Raw genomic sequence first — 20,768 nt, 5'->3', positions numbered from 1 at the left:
GGCGTAAAAATTCCACCATGTGCGTCATTTTTTGGAAGGGGGAACCAGCCTTGCGTTAATTATATGCAAGGTAGGCGTTCCCTTCCAAAAAATGACGTTAAGGCCTGTGCCCCTTATTTATACTCTGACGTAATTTTGACGCACAGGAGGGGGTAGGCCTTAAGAAACGGCGCACAGCCTGATGGGCGCCGTTTTTTAACGCCTGGGTCAGGGCAGGCGTTAAGGGACCTGTGGGCTCGGAAGGAGCCCAGAGGTGCCCTCCCCTTCCCCCAGGGACACCCCCTGCCACCCTTGCCCACCCCAGGAAGACACCCAAGGATGGAGGGACCCATCCCAGGGAAGGAAAGGTAAGTTCGGGTAAGTATTTTTTTCCGATTTTTTTTGTGGCATAGGGGGGACTGATTTGGGCCCCCCTACATGCCACTATGCTCAATGACCATGCCCAGGGGACATAAGTCCCCTGGGCATGGCCATTGGGCAAGGGGGCATGACTCCTGTCTTTGCTAAGACAGGAGTCATGTCAATGGAGGTTGGGCGTAAAAAAAAATGGCGAAAATCCGGTTTGAGGTCTGAATTTTGCCTCAGACCTGACTTGCACCGTTTTTTGATGCACAACCCCCATTTTCCCATACGCCGGCGCTGCCTGGTGTGAGTAATTTTTTTTGACGCACACCAGTCCGCTGCGCCGGGTAACGTCATTCCATTAATAAGGCGCCCACATGGTGCATTGGAATGGCGTTAGCCGGCGGTAAAATTATAAATATGGGCCCTGGTGTCCTGTGAAGCCTGCACCTGTCCTTCACGCAGCTGTACAATATTACCATTGAGTGCGTCCAGTTGCGATGCAGGCCCATCATGTTGCGGTTGTGTTTGCGCAGGTTTCGGTCTAAACTAAGGATCTGCTTATTTTGCAGATGCTGCTGCTGCAACATAGCAGCTTCAAGGCCCTCGAATAAGGAGGGACCCTCACCTGTCTCATGCTGTTGTGCCCGGGACTCCATCGCAATCCTGCGTGGTGCTGTGGTTGCCTGACCCCTGCCCTCCGGAATCTGGCTGCGCCTGTCTGGTGCTGATGGTGTGCTTGGCCCTTCCTGCTGCTCATCAGAGTCGTTGCTGAACTCTGGCAATGGCAGGGCCCTGGGCCTGCGTCGGACAGTCGACATGTGGAGGGACCCACTGGTGTTGGAATCTGAGGGCTGATGGGTGTCTGTCTCTCCTACACATGTAGATAGTGTGGCTGCTGGGCCTGGCCCACCTGCAACAACAATATGCAGCATGTCAGTTCTGTATGTTACATTATCTGTCAGACAATGGCAATAAAGGTACAGGTACTGCTCTACACGGTGTTGTGTTACTTTGGGTGTTACTATACTTAATTACATTGTTGTGCTACTCTCAGTTCTAGTTTGTGGACTGCCACTCCCATAATGCATTGTTGTGCTACTTCTAAAATGTGGACTGGACTACTTCACACACTGTTTCACATTACATGCTAATTCCTAAGGGCCTTTTGTGCATATACATATACAATATTGCGCCTACCTTGGCTGGTACTCGGTGTGCCAGAGGTGTTGATGTCTGTGACCCCAGTCACAGCTTCAGGGAGGAGTGTGGACTCCACTAGGTCCTCCAATGGTGTTGATGGTGCCTTTGTTGGTGGTCCGCCACCTGTACCCCTGGCCTCCGCAAGTCTCCTTGCCACCCTCTCCTTTGTACGCAGGTCGTACCACCTTTTTTTTATCTCTTCGATGGAGCGCTGTGCCACTCCAATGGCGCAGATTTTGGACTGTATGTCCAGACATAATCTCCTCTTTTCACTCTCAGGCACCTGGAGTGAGCTTTTTCCAAACAGGCGGTCATGGCTCCTCACCACCTCCTCAGTTAGAACCTCAAGCTCCTGTTCGCTGAATTTCAGCTTGCGCTTCCTTTCAGCCTTCTCATGTGCTTGGCCTGGGGTGTCCATCCTGGCTCAGATGTTCTTGCTCCTTCTGAATGCTGCTCTGTGTGGCTAGGCTGCTCTCTCTCAGGATGCTGGTTTGGGTGTGGCACCTGAAACTGCCTGGGATGACTCATTTCCTGCTGGTGATGTCATCAGGCTCCTCCAGGTCTGCATTCTCGAACGTTCTCGCAATTTGTGATTTTTTACCTAATCGCAAAAAAATTACAATTTGCGATAATGCAAATTGCGATTCGGTAAATGGGCCTCGCAAACCACAAATAGCGATGTTTAAGAAATCGCTATTTCCGAATCGCAATTTTGTTACATGGCCAATTGCGACTCGGAAATAGCGATTTCTTAAAAATTGCTATTTGCGATTCGCAAGCTCCAGTTTTCATACATATGGCCCCAAATTCCAAACCTTGCGAGATATTGACTCAAAAGTATCATCTGACCATAATATCCTTGTTACAAAACTACTGTGATTACAAACATATCGTGGGATAAAATATTGAGGATGTTGTTTTTATTAACTATTTAACTATCATATTGAAGTTTAAAATATTGTTTACTTTAATATCATGAGTTTTATTTTATTGTTTTATATTTTTATTTTACTCAATGTGTTAATGAGAAATTATATCTTTTTTAAAATAAATATTAATATAATTGTAGTTTTCAGGCTGTTGAGTTTATTGGCAGGCTGAGTGGGTAGTGTTTTTAAAATATATGAATAATGTCAATTAATGTATTCTTTGTGTTTTATATGTTTATTGTTACTGTTTTTAAATGTGTAAATAATGGTTTCAATTACATATTCCATTGTGTTTTGGATTGTTGGGTTTATTGGGGTGTTGGGTTGGTATAGTTTTAATTAAATGTTTATTTGTTATTGTTAATTTAATAATTTGTTGATTTTTTTAAATACATTTTACATTTTATTTGTCTGTTTTATTATTTATTACATGTTGTATGTTTGTATTACGTTTTAAGTTAGGGTTGTGGGGTTTAATGGGGTATTGGGTAGGAGGAGTTTTTTTATCAATTATATATTATTTAAAGTTAATCGTATACTTTGTTGAGTTTATTTCATATACTTTGTTTAAGTGTTGATTCATTTCTGTATTAACATTTAGGTTGGGCTTGTGGGCTTTATCAGAATATTGTGTTGGTATGTTTTAAAATAAAATATGTATATGATTGATATTAATTGATCAATGTATTAATTATGTTAAATATTTAATAGTAAGTAAATATTTACATTCTTTTATACATTTTTATCTGTCAAGTTTTATTATATATGTTTTTGAAAATATTTTATTGTTTTAATGGGTTGGTTGATAATATCTACATTTGTTAAATTTTGAAATAATAATGTTTTTGAAAATACTTATTTTAATGATAAAGGGATTTTTTTATGCGTGTGTAGTTTATGGGTGATTCAGGTGTACTATTTATTTTAATAGGATTGTGATTGTGATTTTTATAATTGCATTGTAATTATTTTATGACATTGTTCATTAAATTATACTTTTGTAAAATAATTCTACTTTAAAAAAAATTAACATTCTTCAATATTTTGTAATTATTCTTTCAGTGTGAATTATATCAATTGTGTATAGGGAATGAAACACCCCACATACATGTTCTTTCCTCAATGTTCGTTAGATTTGAGTTAGAATTAGAAATGTGACCCCCTCCACCAAAGTATTGCACCTGACCCCATGTACACTCAAGACTCGGAACACATGGACACCTCGGAAAAGATGGGTATGCTAGGATGAAGATGTGGGATCGAGGAACAAAGCTGTTTAAGTTATCTGCCCTTACATTATCTACTCCTTGAAAATTATTTCTGGCTCAAAGAGCTCAAATTTAAGAGGTGCAGCCCGAGGAAGAACCTTCATGAAAGCTAACTGGTTACCTGCAGCTGTTGATTGCTGCAACTAGTCATTTAAAGAGGCGACATTCTTGTTTGTGTGATATAAGCATCCCAATTTTATGGTTTGGGGAAAGGATTTTGCGGGCAGCAGGAAACAGAAACATGACCTACTTAAAAGTAATTCAGACAAGGTGGAAAGAATGATTCCCTTTGTCGTGAAATTATTGTTTCATTATTTAGCCAAATACATTTTTATTTCATTGAAAATGTTTTTTAAACAGAGGCCCTTCTGGCAAAAGAATATCAAACGTGTTGCATATGAGAAGCTGATAAAGCTCATAGGTGGTTCTCTGCCCAACTCCCAATCTGGACTGCCAGGAAAGTCACATCCAAAGAGACTGCCACAATTATCCTTCACATGGAACTTAGATACTGTGTTGTCAGTGTGGATGAAGACCAATTGACCCTGTAGGCGAAGAACAAACCAAAGAAGAAGAGTGAGCCAGCCACCCCTCCAGGTAAGGGTGTAGCTGAATCTTTTCAGTGTAGGTAAGAGCCACTAATTGAGCAAACACATTGGCGTATAGATTCAGCAAATATTTCAGACTGAAGGAAAACATGTAGAACTGCCAATGGCATCACAGCACCTAGATTTTTCAGTCACTGGTCGGCTAGATATACAGGGAGATGTAAATTGGAACCTTTAAGATCAACAGCTATCAACCATTTCCCTGAGGGAGCAGTGGAATGATGCATTACATGCTGTACATTTTGAAATGCACTTTCTTGAAGAAACAGTGCAGAGCCTTATGATTCATCAATCAATCAATAAGGATTTATAAAGCGCAGCTAATAACCCAATAGAGTATCCAGGCGTTTAAGTTATGATTAAGCATAACTCACCAAGCAGGGCCCGAGGCTGTGGGAACCATTACAGAATCTGGGGAAGCATCCACAAAGTCCATTCAGTAGATCAGACCAAAGTCCCAAGCTTCTGTGATAGTCTCTCCCGAGGCATGATAGAAGGTGAGATGTCCCACCAGCCAAACCTGATGTAGTGAAGGAATGCATAATGTGACCGAAGGAGAGTTCTGCAAGAGGACTTTTTATTTCAATATAAAAACATACGCTTGCATCCAGGTCATAGCCAAACTTCCATCTGCTCAGCTTGATAACAGCGTAAAATATCATAATACAGGATCACTCTGTATGCCTCCACAGAATGAGAAGCTGTCACTCTGACCCAAAAAGACTTCAGGCCCAGGACTCTCATCTTTCTTTTCATGTCTTGTTGTAGGATATAAGGCTAGGAGTAGATATCCAGACAGCCCCACAGCGAGGCTTCACTCATCAATCTTAACTCAGTTCATAGTTGTCAGGCAAGTGGTAATTATTCAACCATGGTGCTGCAAGGCTGTGAGAATGACCTGGGACCCTTAGCAGCATTCTTCCGGGATTCTTCTACAATCCAGGTCCTGCCTAGATGTACAGGCACCCAATATGCCTCCTGTTCCCTGTATGATACCAGGGAGAGAGCCCTGCACCCCACAATACTCACCTGGGACTGGTTGTTAATCAAAGAAAAAGGAAAAAGCATAATTCCTTGCACAGCCAGGCTTCTGGGGCCAGCATATATCCTCAACCCTCTCACTGCCAGGGTGTTTGTGCACCACTGTGCTGGAGCTTATTGTTTTTAAAAAAAAGTAAAGTTGGGTTATTTAAAAACATGTACCCCTTTGACCTCTTTGTACACCCATACAGCCAATTTGGGGATTTTTGGCTTGGCACATTCTGGGCTATGTATTGGTGTAAACCCATGCAGAAATACCTCACTTCATCCTGATGATGTAATGAAAAATGTTAACATATTTTCTTATTTTAACAAAGCTGGTCAATAGTTTGTCGCATTTCTCAAATAGACAAACATAAATCTTGCAAACCAATCCAAGGAAATGTTGGCCTGAATGGCTGGAGTCCGTGAATACTAAATAAGTGTGAGTCAATGTGGTCTGTATAATCAAGTATTTAAAATTTGTGCAGATCTCTAAATTGCTATAAGAAACAATAGTTCGCTTAGGACTCATTCGTATATTTGATTTTTAAGTAGCCACCGAATCACTAAATACAATCAATGCAGAGAAACAGCACATACTGGTTGTCCCAAAGCAACTGAAAAATATAAATGTACTTGGTGTCCCCAGTGACCTCACCGAAGAACAATGTGACTGCGGCCTGGAAGTCAGTACCGGGCTGCCTCATTCAGGAGTTTGCCAGTGCCCGGAAAGGAAAAGACACCAGTAAACTCTCTCCCAGCACCCCTAGGAACCACCATCAGTTGCGGGGAACTAGCATCTCGGGAAACAAAACAAAAACGTGACACACAGGGCAGATTAAAAGAAATGACGTAGATGCACCATAAATCCATCCTGGCAACTTTATTTCAATGGCGTATATATGTCACTGAGACATTGAAGGGGCTAAGGAACATATAACCCAACCTGGCATTTTCAGAGAGCCCACTCTCCTAACCTCAGGTCGAGTTGAAGTTGCTAGATCAAATTACCTGGCCTAGCCCGACCATTGCAGCACTGTTGGTGTGTAGATGACCAAATATAAAGTCTCTCTCCCGTGCCCCCTATTCTTTTTAGCTCCAGGTAAGAGAATGGGCCAGGAGGGCACAGGAGATGGGGTAGATAATTATCGTCTTGTTATTTTGATAGTTTAATACGCTGACAAAAAAGTGATTTCTTTATTATAAAATGCACGTTTCTGCAAATTAAAATTCTACACATTAAGCAAATTCTATTCAAGATACTAATCACAACCGGAATCATTTTGGCTTGAAACACAGCACATAAACCTCTTTCAAACTGCCTTTCAAACTCCCAGAGGAAATAGATCGCGTAAAGTAAATTCAACACTTAAATGGGAAAAGCATACATGTACAAACTGGGCCTGATTAACAAAGGTAAACTCAGACAACAAGTCTAAGTTTAGACCAAAAGTCTAAGTTTAGACCTAAAGTCTAACTTTACAGGTAGTAAAATTACACTTTGGTCTAAGTTTAGACTCTTGGGGCCATATTTATACTCTGGTTGCGCCGAATTTGCGTCGTTTTTTTCGACGCAAATTCGACGCAGAACTAACGCCAACTAACGCCATATTTATACTCTGGCGTTAGACGCTTCGGGCGCCAAAGTGCCCGGAGTGTGCGTCATTTTTTAGCGTGAACCCCTTCCTTGCGTTAATGATATGCAAGGGAGGCGTTCCCGTCTTAAAAAATGACTCCCAGGCCTTTACGTGGTATTTATACTCCCGGGCAAAAGAGACGCCCGGGAGTGGGCGTGGCCAAAAACGGCGCATTTGCGCCGCTTTTTAACGCCTGGGTCAGGGATGGCGTTAAGGGACAAGTGGGCTCAAAATGAGCCCAGAGTGCCCTCCCCTGCCCCCAGGGACCCCCCCTGCCACCCTTGCCCACCCCAGGAGGACACCCAAGGACGGAGGGACCCATCCCATGGACATTAAGGTAAGTTCAGGTAAGTATTTTATTTTTTATTTTTTGTGGCATAGGGGGGCCTGATTTGTGCCCCCCTACATGCCACTATGCCCAATGACCATGCCCAGTTGACATAAGTCCCCTGGGCATGGCCATTGGGCAAGGGGGCATGACTCCTATCTTTACAATGATAGGAGTCATGTTGATGGGGGATGGGCGTCGAAAAAAAATGGCGCAAGTCGGGTTACGACGATTTTTTCGACGCAACCTGACTTGCCCCATTTTAAGACGCCCATACGCCATTTTCCCCCTACGCCGGCGCTGTCTGGTGTACGTGGTTTTTTTCCACGCACACCAGGCAGCGCCGGTCTGCTAGCGCCGGCTAACGCCATTCAATAAATACGGCGCCCGCATGGCGCTTCAGAATGGCGTTAGCCGGCGCTAATTTTTTTGACGCAAAACTGCGTTAGCGCAGTTTTGCGTCATAAAGTATAAATACGGCCCTTGATCTCAATTTAGACTTTTGGTCTAAACTTAGGGCCAGATGTATCATCAAGGCCATTTGCGATTCGGAAATAGCGATTTTTAAGAAATCGCTATTTCCGACTCGCAAAGTGCCATGTATCACATTTGCGAATCGGTAATAGCGATTTCTTAAAAAACGCAAACGCTATTACCGATTTGCAAATTGCGATACTGGCCCCATTCTCACCTATGGGCCTGTTGGCCCATATCTGCTATTTTTTTGCAGTTCCAAAATTGCGATTTCTGAACCAGAAATCGCAATTTTGGAAATGCAAAACCCCAGGGTGCTGGGGGCCTAAGGCCCCCTCTGCTGCACCCCAAAATTTGTTTTTGGGACATGTAAGGTGCACACATGCCAAAAGGGCATGTGTGCTTTACATGTACAATTTAAAAATGCATTTTAAATGCATTTTTACATTTTGCACATGGTTACCAATTGCGTCATACATGTGCTAAGGAATATCAAATAAGGAATCCTTATTTGCGATTTCTAATTTAGAGAGTCGCAATTTGCGACTCTCTAAACAGGGTCGCAATTTTAAGGAATCGCTATTTTAGCGATTCCTTAAAATTGCGCTCAGAATGTATTTCATACATTCTGAAATGGCATTTTGCATTCGCAAATGGGCAATCGCACCGTTTGCAAATGCAAAATGCTTTCATACATCTGGCCCTTAGACTTTTGGTCTACGTTTACCTTTGTGAATCGGAACCACTATTTGCAGTAGAAGAGTTACCTCCGTTTTTTTGCCACATTCCATTTATCTTCTAAAATGTGGCTTCAGTTTCAGAGTTTCTCAGACTTCACATTGTAGAGACTCTGGAAGAATGCCATTCTATTAAAAATAGTCATGCTGAACTCTTTATTGCAGTTCACATGTGTATCACATGTGGAGAAGGACCTACTTTGGGATTCAAGACACTTCAGCAGAACACTCGACACTGGAACTTTAAAAAGAGATGGAACATGTTTGAGATTCTTTTGCCAGAAGGGCCTCTATTTAAAAAACATTTTCAATGAAATAAAAATGTATTTGGCTAAATAATGAAACAATAATTTCACGACAAAGGGAATCTTTCTTTCCACCTTGTCTGAATTACACTTAAGTAGGTAATGTTTCTGTTTCCTGCTGCCCGCAAAATCCTTTCCCCAAACCATAAAATTGGGATGCTTATATCACACAAACAAGAATGTCACCTCTTTAAATGACTAGTTACAGCAATCAACAGCTGAATGTAACCAGTTAGCTTTCATGAAGGTTCTTCCTCGGGTTGCACCTCTTAAATTTCACCTCTTTGAGCCAGAAATAATTTTTAGCCAAAATATTTGTTGGTATAGTATGGAAATTATGCAGCATATGATAGATTATGTTGGGTGTCCTCAGGGAATGCCGAGTTTCTCACATTGACATACAAAAATAAGCACTGATATATATTGTGAAAGGATAGCACAGATGTAAAGGAAAGAATATTTCTATTATTCTTAACACTTGCATACTATTTTATACCCCCAATCATGGAGATGCTTTTTGTTTTGAGAGATTCTAACCTCCGTATTAGTAATGGAAGTTGAATGCAAGTGTTTCATAGAAAGTCCTTTAAAACTGTTCGGGGAAAGCGCACGTAGGTCCGGACTATGTCTCCAATGTTATGTTATGTTATGTTAAGTTATGTTTTGTTATGTTATTGACGGTTGTGTCACTGATGCTGCTTCAGAACCAGCCCTTTGTACAGGAATTTATTCCCTTTTCACCTACTATCTACCAACAGCAAAACAGTGATTCCTAAAGTCTGATAACTTACAGGTTGGGGTTTTTAAATGAAACAATACCAAGGTTCACTCTAAAATGGAAGTTGGCCTCTGTCACCTGTCAAGGACGGGACGTATTTCCACAATCAATCAATTAAATGTTTTTAAAGTGAACTACTCACCCATAGGGTCTCAAGGCGCTGAGGGTTGTGTCCTCAGAGATCAGTTGAAGAGCCAGGTCTTGAGGTCCTTCCTGAACTGAGGCGGTGATGGCGACTATCTGTGATGAAGGGGTAAGGTGCTCCAACCTTTTGCTGCTAGGTATGTGAAAGATCTTCCTCCAGCCGAGGACTTCTTTATGCTGGGTACGTTGGTGAGTGACTGCTGAGACGAACGGAGAGGTCTGAAAGGGGAGCGACAGGTGATGCAGTGGTTGAGGTAGCTGGGTTCGCTGTTGTGGATGGCTCTGTAGGCGTGCATGAGGAGTTTAAAGTTGATCCTCTTCTCGACGGTGAGCCATTGTTTTTCAGGTGTTCTGTGATGTGCTCTCGACAGGGAATGTTTAGGACGAGTCTGGAGGCGGCATTCTGAATTTGTTGCAGCTTTCTCATGTTCTTCTTGGCAGTTCCGGCATAGAGGGCATTGCCGTATTGCTCATGTTCTTCCTGGCAGTTCCGGCATAGAGGGCAGTGCCGTAGTCAAGTCAGCTCATGATTGGTGCGTGTGTCACAGTTTTTCGGCAGTCAGTTGGTATCCATCTGAAGAGCTTTTGTAGGAGTCGGAGGGTGTGGAAGCAGGTGGAGGCGATGGAGTTGACCTGTGCGGTCACGGTGAGCGTTGAGTCGAGGATGACCCCAAGGTGACATGTGTGGTCTGTGGGGGTGGGGGGCCTGCCGAGTGCTGAGGGCCACCAGGAGTCGTCCTAGGCTGAGGAGTAAGGCCCCATGATGAGGATCTCAGTTTTGTCGGAGTTCAGCTTAATGCAGCTCCCCCTCATCCAGGTGGCGACTGCTTCCATCCCATCTCTGAAATTGTTCTCGGATGTTGGGGAGTTCTGGGTCAGGGAGATGATCATCTGGGTGTCATCTGCATAGGAGAAGATGTTCATACCAGATCCTTGGGGTACTCCACAGCTGATGTAGGTTCTGACCTGTGTGCCTGGAGTCTGACTTTCTGTGTTCTTCCTGTAAGGAAGGAGTGTATATATTGAAGCGCCTTACAGCGTAAGCAAGCTGCGTGGAGTCTAGCGCATAGGGTGGGGTGGGATACTGTATAGAAGGTGGCTGAAAGATCAAGTAGTCTAAGGGCTGCTGTATGTCCACCATCAAGGATGGAGCGGATGTTGTCTGTGGCGGCGAGCAGAGCGTTTTCGGTGCTGTGGTTATTTCTGAATCCTGATTGGGAGACGTCCAGGATGTTGTTGTCCTCAATGTGTTGGCGTAGCTCATTGTTGATTGCTTTTTCTGTGACCTTAGTTGGGAAGAGCAGCAGCGAGATGGGGCAGTAGGTTTTGAGATTCTTTGGGTCAGCTGTGGGTTTCTGCAGGAGCAATCGGATCTCAGCATGCTTCCAGTCTCCTGGGTAGGTTGCTGACTCTAGGGAGCAGTTGATAGTCTTGCAAAGTTCAGGCGCAATTGAGGTACTGGCCTTTTTGAAGATGTAGTGGGGCGGAGGGCGGCAGGGGCTCCGTAGTGGATGCTGCTCATGATTGTGTGGGTCTTGTCCATCATGAGGGGGGGTCAAGGTGTGCAAGAGTCTTCGGGGTTCGGAGAGTCCTGGCAGGGGTGTTGTTGGTGAGTTCAGCGAGTCTAGGGGTCCAAAGCTGTCATAGATGTCTTTGATATTTTGATGGAAGAAGGTGGCAAGTCTGTCGCAAAGATCCTGAGATGGAGGGGTGTGGGTGGTCTCGGCTTGTGGTTTGGTGAATTCTTTAATAACATTAAAGAGTTCTTTAGTGTTGTGTATGATGCAGAGCATTTTTTCTGGTAGACCTGATGAGGGCATGGCGGGATCTAGTGGTGGATTTTAACATTGCAAGGTCTTCCGGGAATTTGCTGTCCCTCCACTTCTTCCCCAGCCTCCTGCATGAGAACTTTGATTCCTGGAGTGTGGGGGTGAACGAGCTGGCTTTCTTGGAGTCGTGTTTCCCTGTGGTCGTCTGGAGGGAAGCTAGGGTGTTGGCGCAGTTTGTAATCTATTTGTGGAGGTTGCGTCCTGAGATGTTGACATCTGTTGTGTCGAGGGGTGGTGGGTTGCTGAGGGTGTTGATGAGTTGCTCAATCGATGTTCGGTTCCATTTTCTGTAGGAGGGGCGCACTGTGTGAGTGTGCGCTGTGGGTGTGGAGATGGAAACGTGGATGCAGTGGTGGTCGGTCCAGTGTAGCAGGGTTGAGTTGACGATGATGACATTGCTGCTGGTGTAAAAAATAGGGTTGAAGGTGTGTCTGGCAGTGTCCATTGGTGAGGTGACCAGTTGCTTGAGCCCAATTGTGTCAAAGTTCTTGAGTAGTGATGAGGTGTTGTGGTCGCTGATGTTGTTGAAATGGAAGTTAAGGTCACCAAGGAAAAAGTCGTTTTTGGAGGCAAGTGCATGGGAGGCTATGATGTCGATGATCACATCGATAGACATGGTCCAGATGATCTATAGATGAGGGTGCCGCGGGGGGTAGTCTTCAGGGTGGTGTGCACTTAGAAGTGGAGGAGCTCCATGAGGCAGGTGAATTCCTGTGTGTTGATCATCAGTCTGAGGGTGTTCTTGTGGGCAATGGCCATGCCACCTCCTGGTCTGGTTGGACGATCTTTGCAGAGAGGCTTGTAGTTGCTAGGATGGCAATGGCGATGTCTGGTCCAAATGACGTTTTAGTCCATGTCTTGGTGAGGAAAGTGATGTCCGGGCAGGTTGTGTCTATCAGGTCCCAAATCTCCACGGCATGTTTGTGCAGGGAGCAGACATTGAGGAGTAGGCACTTGAGGTGGTCTGGAGGCGACTCTGGTTCTGTGTGGTCTGGTGTTTAGCATGCAGAGTGAGTGAACTGACAGTGGCGGCAGAAACAAAATCCATGGGTGTCCCTGGGTGAAGTAGGGTGGCAGGTGCTCCGATGTCCAGGGTTCAGTGCGTGGAGGGTCCCAGTGTCGCATCAGTGGGTGGTGCACTATCCAGGGTTCATGGCGCTGGGCACAGTCCAGATACAGACAGCTGCAGACAGGCTTGCCTTTGGCGCACCTTCAGCGCCGCTGCGCAGAGGTCATCCTTAAGAAGGGGAGGGAGGGGGGAAATTGGTCAGCTGGGAGGCGGGAGGTGGAGCCAGCAGCGGTAGGGAGGGAGGTGCAGGGGAGTGAAAAAAGGGTAAAATAAAAAATCAAGAGAGACAGAGATAAAACAGGAGTAAACAGGAGTAAAAACAGACAAAAGTAGAGAAAGATGAAAGACAAAAAACAGACAGACACAGATGGCCACAAGGCCACCAGAGATGAGGCGCAAGCGGGTGCCTGCGGGTGGAGGAGGCCTTGAACACAGACTGGGAGGCTCAGTAAAGAGACAGCAGCAGTAGCAGCAGCAGTGGCCACGTAGGACGGAGCGACGGACACTGGCCAAAAAAGTCAGGGCCTAACACAGCTAGGATCACGCCTTCAAAGTTGTGAAGGCTAATATGGGGTAAAACTAGATCCTAGATGTTTGGTTGTCATATGTTTTGCTAAATTGTGACAAAGGTATGGTAGTCATGTTAAGACATGGGCAAAGTGGGCAATTGTCTAGGTCCCCCACATTCCAAGGGGCCCCTGGGAAAGTAAACTTTATCTCTCTCTAGCTCACCTCTATTTATTTCTGTATCTGAGGGCCATATTTATACTTTTTGACGCAAAACTGCGCTAACACAGTTTTGCGTCAAAAAAATTAGCGCCGGCTAACGCCATTCTGAAGCGCCATGCGGGCGCCGTATTTATTCAATGACGTTAGCCGGCGTTAGCCGCCGGCGCTGCCTGGTGTGCGTGAAAAAAAATGACGTACACCAAGCAGCGCCGGCGTAGGGGGATATGGAGCTTGGGCGCCAAAAAATGGGGCAAGTCAGGCTGAGGCAAATTTTTCGCCTCAACCCGATTTGCGCCATTTGTTTCGACTCCCAACCCCCATTAAAATGACTCCTGTCTTAGCAAAGACAGGAGTCATGCCCCAGTGCCCAATGGCCATGCCCAGGGGACTTGTGTCCCCTGGGCATGGTCATTGGGCATAGTGGCATGTAGGGGGGCACAGATCAGGCCCCCCTATGCCACAAAAGAATTTTTAAAAAATACTTACCTGAACTTACCTTAATGTCCCTGGGATGGGTCCCTCCAGCCTTGGGTGTCCTCCTGGGGTGGGCAAGGGTGGCAGGGGGTGTCCCTGGGGGCATGGGAGGGCACCTCTGGGCTCCTTCCGAGCCCACAGGTCCCTTAACGCCTGCGCTGACCAGGCGCTAAAAAACGGCGCAAAAGCGGCTGGACGTTATTTTTTTTGACCCGCCCACTCCCGGGCGTGAATTTTGCCCGGGAGTGTAAATACGGCACACATGCCTCGGAGTCAATTTTTTAGACGGGAACGCCTACCTTGCATATCATTAACGCAAAGTAGGTGCCCACGCTAAAAAATTACGCAAACTCCATGGACTTTGGCGCTAGACGCGTCTAACGCCAAAGTATAAATATGGAGTTAGTTTTGCGTCGGAATTGCGTAAAAAAAAACGACGCAATTCCGGCGCAAACAGAGTATAAATATGCCCCTGAATTTCTTTTCTTCTGTCTGTCTACCTCTAACTCTGTATTTTTTTGCCCAATGTAATTGTAAAGATATTATGGGTCCTTGGAAATACATATTTAAACTGCTTTTTGTGTGAAACCCATTTCCGAATATTTTTTTGCTTCATACGACATACAATTAGAACAAAAGTGAGTAATAAAATTCAAAGTTGTTGCAAACAGGTAGCCCTAAAATATGTCCTGCTTTGGGCCCCACAATTGTAAGACAACACTGCATTGTTACATTGATTCATCAAGATTCCAACCACAGCTGGCGTATCAAGATACATACGTACTCAAACTTTTTGATCTCAGAAGCCATCAGAGGATTGACACATTCTGCCTCCCTACTCACCTCACCTGCCTCTGCTCTGTTACCAAGGGCCTTATGAAAGGGCACCAAGTGGAAACTACAGAAAGTATAGAGGGCCTTCTCATCGTGCTTCTTCCTTCATGACCCCAGGGTCAGTGGTACCAAGTGCAGCTCCAGACGTTTCAAAGAGCAAGTCAAGCATAAGAGCTGTTACCTCTGACTAACCATAATTGATTTGTGGCTGAGGGAAAAGGATGGAAAAGGGAATACCCGATCTGAAATACACACCCAGCTGGCAAAAGTCAACATTTTTGTTTTATAATTCTACTCAGAAACACCAATATAAATGGGCATGGATGGAAACGCAAGGTGTAACATAAATCACTCAGGCTTTGTCTTCAGGGTTGGACTGGCCTAATGGCCAATCAGGCAGTGCCCGGCTGGCTAGTCGGACATGTTAGGTTAAGAGCCGTTTTTGGGTCAAAGCCTACCAAACAGTACACCTGTCTGGATTGCTCAAGACATCTTGGATACACTTGGAAAGCTTTACTGGAAATGCATTCCTCAGATTGCTCCAGATTGGCTTTGTGGTTTGTAACTCACATTTGCTTGCTTTCTATTTACTGACTTTATTTGTTTTAGGTCGTCCTGCTTGAGTTAGCCCATTCCATAGAGCATAGCCTGTTTATCAGGGTCCTTGTATCCTTCTATGAGTACTCACATTCTGTAAACAGACCTTTAAATTTTGTTCTTATCTTGTCACATTTGCTGTGCATTCAAAGGCATAGGTCAAATGTCAGGGTCTGTCTTCCGATGGAGCTTGGTGTTTACTTTTCCTTCTCTGACTTCAAAGTGAGAGTTATTACTGAAAATTCTGCTGAAAATTCTGCTGGGTAACCATGTGAGAGGGAAGGCCATAAGACGTGTGTAAATTAATTGTGTAAATATATCAGAATTTGCAGAGCACAAATGAAGCAATTTTTTTTGCAACATCTGAAGTGAGGAGGAAACAAAATTTTTAATAAGATCAAAATAAATCAAAATACTTTTTGATGCCATTTCCACAAACTATTGTATGTTGCACCGTATCGTTTTAACAGCAAAACTGTATGTCTGTGCACATGTAATGGTCATTTCAAATGAAAACATGTTGTCTGTAATAGAAGTAAGCTATAATACAATGTATACTCCACTCTATCATCTACACTCTGACACCCCCCTCCACTCTATGCCACTCTCCACCACTCCACTTCACTCTAAACACTCTGCTCAACTCCATGCCATTCTACTCTATGCCCCACCACTCTATGCACCTTCATTCTACGACACACCACTTTACTCCACTCTACTCCACTCCGCAACACTCTACTCCACTTCACTCTACGCCATTCTGTGCCACTCCATGACAGTCTATGACCCTCCATGACACAATACACCATGCCACTCTATGCCGCTCCACTCTACTCTAGTCTACAACACTTAACTCCACTCTATGACACCTTACTCCACTCCATGCTATGACACTCTACGCCCTTCCACAACACTCTACTCCTCTCTATGCCCCTCTAATCCACATTATGCCCCTCCATTCCCTTTACTCTATGCCCCTCAACTATATGCCTCTCAATTCTATACCCCTCCAATCTATGCCACTCTACACCACTCTACTTCACTCTACCCCACAACACTTTACTCTAATCCAAAACACTCCACTCCAATCTGTGACACTCCACTCTATGACACTATATGCCACTCTACACCAATCAACTCCATGACACACTATGCCACTCCATGACCCTGGACCTATTTTTTGTCTCAGTCCAACTCTGGCAGACTCCTGGTGGCATCAGACAGTTGGCCTCTGTCCCACTACTAGACCTTCATCAGCCTCCTGCTTGCTGCTGAGGGTCTAAGCAAACAGTACCATGTGAAAGCTACAGAAAAGAAACAGGGATCTCACTTCCCAGTTTACCTTCTATTCTTGCCACTTCCTTCATCCCTTCTGAGACCAGGTGTAGAAACCGCAATGTCAGGGGCACCAATGGGCAAGCCAAGGGCAACTGTGTTTACCCAGGCTACGCTCAAATCCAAGTCGGGTGCTGTTGCCCAATTCGTAAACTTTTCCCCTGTTCCATTCCACACACACCACTGTGCACAAATAGTCGACCCAGTCGCAGCTCGTGTGGGTTAATAGGGGCGGGTGGTGCGTGGCAGGAGAGTGAGGGGGGATAATAACAATTTTTTTAAATAGTAAAAATAAAAACGTACCTGCCTCGCTGCTGCTGCGCCACCGCTCGTTCTTCCTGCGCACAGGAGGTACAGGCTCCCAGATTGCCCTGCGGCCAATCCTAATGCTGCATGAAAGCAGTGTTAGGATTGCCCAGAACATCCAGCCAGGGCGTTCCCAGGCAGACTGGGAGCCTTTGCCTGCTCTCCCCAGCCCGGCAACACAGTGCAGGGCTGGAGAAAGCCTGAGACGGCCAGCCAAACACACATGCGCACTGAGAGGAGTGCACAATGCACTCCCCTCGTCCCCGTCATTCCTCATTGCCCTGTCCCATTAACAACTAAACAATAATAAACATCGTTTATTATTATTTCGTTGTTAAAGGTGTGCATCGGCTGCTGCTGGTGGGGGGACTACGCTCCACCGTCATAGCGGAGAAGCCGCCACTGAGTCAACCACAGAGAAATAAGTCTTTGTTCCACTTTGTACAGAGATTGTGATTCAGAGATGAAAGTGTTGCATCACGGCAGGTGTTAAAGCACAATTCAGGCTTAACAATAGTTATTCTGTAGGTTTGCCATAAAGTATTGGTTTGCTGTGATATAGCAACTGAAAGAGTCCTTGCCTCTGTGTGGAGCAAGGAAGAGTGATGAAGCAGCCAAGGGCGGACCAAACACTTGAGCCTTTGAGGCCAAACTGCAGTTTACAAGATGGCAGTGCAGGCAACTCTTATCGTCACTTTGTTAGCGCGTCGGACCTTAATAAGTAAACTTACATGCAGATGCGAATAGGTCGATTAACTTTTTGACTCGTATCGAGGTTTTCCCACCATATATCCTGTACATGCAGATCAATAATCAATAACAATAGTAATCAATAGAAGTCAGTAATCGTCACACATCATGACTTTGCAGTCATGAATACCCACACCTTTAGGTAAAGTTAGCTAGTACATCATCTCCTAGCAAGAGGTTCTAATGAGAAAGACTTTTAGCTACCAGCATTTGGTCAGCACAGTGGAAAATCACAATCTAATTCTCTAGGCATCCATTTTATAAAACGCCTAAGCAATGCAGCTTGACATGAGGCTGTGCAACTAGGCCAAGACCTCGATTAATAACGCTAATACATAATGCATAACCCTGACATTTTACTACATTAATCAAACATAAGCTCAACATTTCATATTAATGAACAATTAATAAATACTGAGGATACATGAATAATCATTAATAGTTTCATTAAAACTTCTACGTTAACACCTTCACAATCAAACTTGGAAGCCTGCACGTGCACATATATACGACCTCGGATTGGTGCAGTGTTGAAGTGTAAACTCTATCTGACAGACGTCAGTTACACTGAACCGTGAGATTTATTTAGTATGCAGCGAGGACCTCATTACACCCAGCTCTGATCAGCTCAGGTTCATAGGCTTCTCACATTTACATTGTGCAATACATTCTAGGCTGGATAAGCCATGGAGACAAGGGGTGGTGGGAAAGCACCGCACACTTTTCCCATGTACATTTCCATTACAAGACTACATAGGTATAAGGAATATGACGGGAAAATAAATACATTGAGCAAAAGAGACAATGCTCCGCATAAACTACCATTCAAAGCTTTTGGATAACTTTTTCTCCTTTGGAGTTCTTACAGGTTTTTTTTGTTCTCGTATTTCTCTTTCAAACATTTCCTTTCCTTCCAACCCATTCGCTATTAAACTGCCGAAACTGTCTGCAAATACTCTGTTCCCATCCGTTGTTCTTACCATCTCCTTCAGTTTCTTTCGGATTTCAAAAAATGAAAATGCACGCTCCCTTTTCATCACTTTCTTTTAGATAATTTTAACAATGTCTAAGATCCCTCGTGCAAATGATTTACCGTAAATATAAGAGGTCCTCCTTTCGTTGGAGTGATGAAGTTTCCCCCCTTTGAATACTTACACATCTGTTCATTTAAATGACAAATGACAGCGCTGTGATATTTTTCCTCTGCGGTGTAGACTGTCTCCTACATCAAGGGAAAATCAGGCGGGCAACACTGTGAGTCATTTACGTTATTTGAACATATGTATTGTAAGTAAGGAGTATTCATTGAGATTTAAGGTTTTGGCAATAGTGACATCCAGCGTGGTGGTCAGGTTGATCGAATCGAGAGGGGCAGTAGTCTCATATATCATTATCAGGGATTGCAGTGCAAGGGAATGCTCCCTAATCCAGATACCACCAGTCACTAGCCCCCTCTCTTCCAATAAATAAAGAATAGAACTGTGAGCAGTAGAGATTGTTCTGCTTTGCTGCTTCCACGGCCACGCCACACTGGTCTATGAGTCCAACCATAGGAACAACACTGGGCATGGGTAACGCAGACTATCTGAAGACACTCCCTCACATATTTATCAAGGAATTCTGCTGAAATGAATCCATGGGGTGGTGTGCCAGTCCATTCTCCATGACACTTATTCACCTACGAGAATAAATGTGATACTGCGCGAATTCAGGTTCGCTGGTATCCCATGAACTGTTTTGATCACCAAAGACATCACTTGGGTGAGCCCATGTCCCACTCGTCGCTGCTCAACATCTATCCATTTCCTTCTGAGGGGCAAAGGGCCAGTGGGATCAGATGAAAATGCAGCAAGTAAACAGGACTCCTGAAGCCATGTTTTTGCACTGTTCCCTCAGCTGACTCTAGGATCTCAGAGAGCAGGGTATCAAGACAGAGCGGAGGCCTGGCCTGGCAGCAGCAACTCCAGGCTACTCCTAATTGACGTCCATGCATAATTGCGTGTATGAGGTATTGTGCATCAAGCAGAAAAGTAAGCAATGTATTTCCTAAGAAGAAACACCATAAACACGTTGAATCGTGTTGGGAAAACGTCATCACGTTGGCATGAATCGAAGACTTCATTAGGCTGTTTGGATGGAGATGTATATAAGCATGGACAGCCAGGGCAATTTTTGCAAGATGCAACATATTCTGCCCCTGGCTTTGTGTATCCTTTAATAACATACCTAAGAGGGGCTTTTCGTTCTACCTGTGGCATGCTAGTGTGACAGGCGCCTTTGTTGCCATGCTGCTCCAGGTTATAGTGTTTATAGGCAGGTCAGGCGAGGGTTAATGAGACAGTTTAAGGTCTTCCTCACTTTAATGAATGCCAAGGCAGGGCATCACTCTACAATTACAGCAACGTTCATGGAAAGGTGCTGATTTAGCAATTGAGCAGAAGCCTGCTGGAGAAAACAAGGCTTAGGTTTTTATTTAGTGTGGCGTATGTATGTACATCTTTGTACAATTCCCAGGGAAATGGTCTGGTGGAAAGGATTAACAGGTTGATGAAGGGCACAATGCAAATGGCTTGTAGTGCACGGTTGTCTTTACAAGATTCTGTTAAAGACATGCTGAGGGCATACCGCACTATTGCTAATACCAGCACAAGTAAATCCCCATTCGAAATGGTGAGTGGTGGCCAGCCAGGCACTAAGTTAGTGACTTCATGGATGTGTGAGGGTTCTTCCAATGATGTGAGTGTGGGGAACCAGCAAAAACGTTTCATTAATGTTTGGGACAGAGGAAAGTTAAACCTGGTTTTGGGACTTGTGGAAACCTAACTTGGATAAGGTAAAGGCTTATCGAAATTCAGGGCGCCTTATAAAGTGAGAGCAGTTGGAGGAAATTGGTGAATGGACAAACTTGGAATCTGAGAAGAGTGGCATTATTTCAACATGGTGAGGTGGAGGAGAAAATTGATGGTGGAGAAAATTACTCAGCATCGCTCCTCATGGGAGATAAGGAGTAGGTGTACTATAGTTTCTGAGAGGGGTGATGCTGACACTGTTAGGCTTGTTGTAGTATTA

Source organism: Pleurodeles waltl, chromosome 3_1, assembly GCF_031143425.1.
Source record: "Pleurodeles waltl isolate 20211129_DDA chromosome 3_1, aPleWal1.hap1.20221129, whole genome shotgun sequence".
Taxonomy (NCBI): Eukaryota; Metazoa; Chordata; class Amphibia; order Caudata; family Salamandridae; genus Pleurodeles; species Pleurodeles waltl.
This window is presented reverse-complemented; position numbering follows the sequence as displayed.